Here is an 862-nt window from a genome sequence, read left to right on the forward strand (position 1 = left end):
ACTATGATTTATTAGAATTATGCACATTCATTAAGGACAACCAACATGGATTTCATGTCATCAGGAGACATTACCAAACACTAAGTTTGGTGTCCGGTAATAAGTGTGCATACATACAAGAGTCACGGCTATAAGCTCATGAAGTCAATCATTGATTTACAATTCAAAAAGAATGAAAAACATGTGCAAGTACTATTCATTATTCACATGGACCGAAAAAATGATAGCAAAGTTGTTTGTTTGTGCAGGTACAAAAGGAAGGATAAAAATGGATAAGAAAAGACAAAGGAAGTACAAGTGGTCAAAAAGAGGCAAGAAGCAAGAAGAAGCAGGACCCCAAGAATCAAGAAGAACCAAGCAACAAATGAGAGGTGGTCTCGTTCCTTAATAATCAAATAATAGTTTGTGAATTGTCTTTATGAGCTTTCTTTCATTTTAAGTCATTTAAGTTTTATGTGAAATTTCTAGTATGTTTGTCTGTTTACTGCTTTGAATAAAGTGAATGCCTAGATGTTTGGATATAACTTCACCTTTTTAAACAAATGCTTGCCATGCTTGTTTTGTTTCCAAAAATAAAAGAAAAGTTTGAACAAGAGTAACTTGGCTCAATTAGTGACAAATCAAGTAGAATTAAGTGGTGGTATGCATGCTTGATTGTTTAGTCAGATCACTGGAAATTGAGTGTAGATTTATCATTTTTGTGTAGAAGTTTGAATACTGTCTATGGATCTTGATGAATAAATGTCTTTGGCCATGAAAAAGAAAGAAAAAGAAGAAGAAAAAGCCAATGAAAAAGGGCAACCAAAAAGCAAAAAAATTGAGAAAATAAGCTAGGCACCAATGGTTTGAACTTCTGAGACAA

Source organism: Arachis duranensis, chromosome 3 (assembly GCF_000817695.3).
Source record: "Arachis duranensis cultivar V14167 chromosome 3, aradu.V14167.gnm2.J7QH, whole genome shotgun sequence".
Taxonomy (NCBI): Eukaryota; Viridiplantae; Streptophyta; class Magnoliopsida; order Fabales; family Fabaceae; genus Arachis; species Arachis duranensis.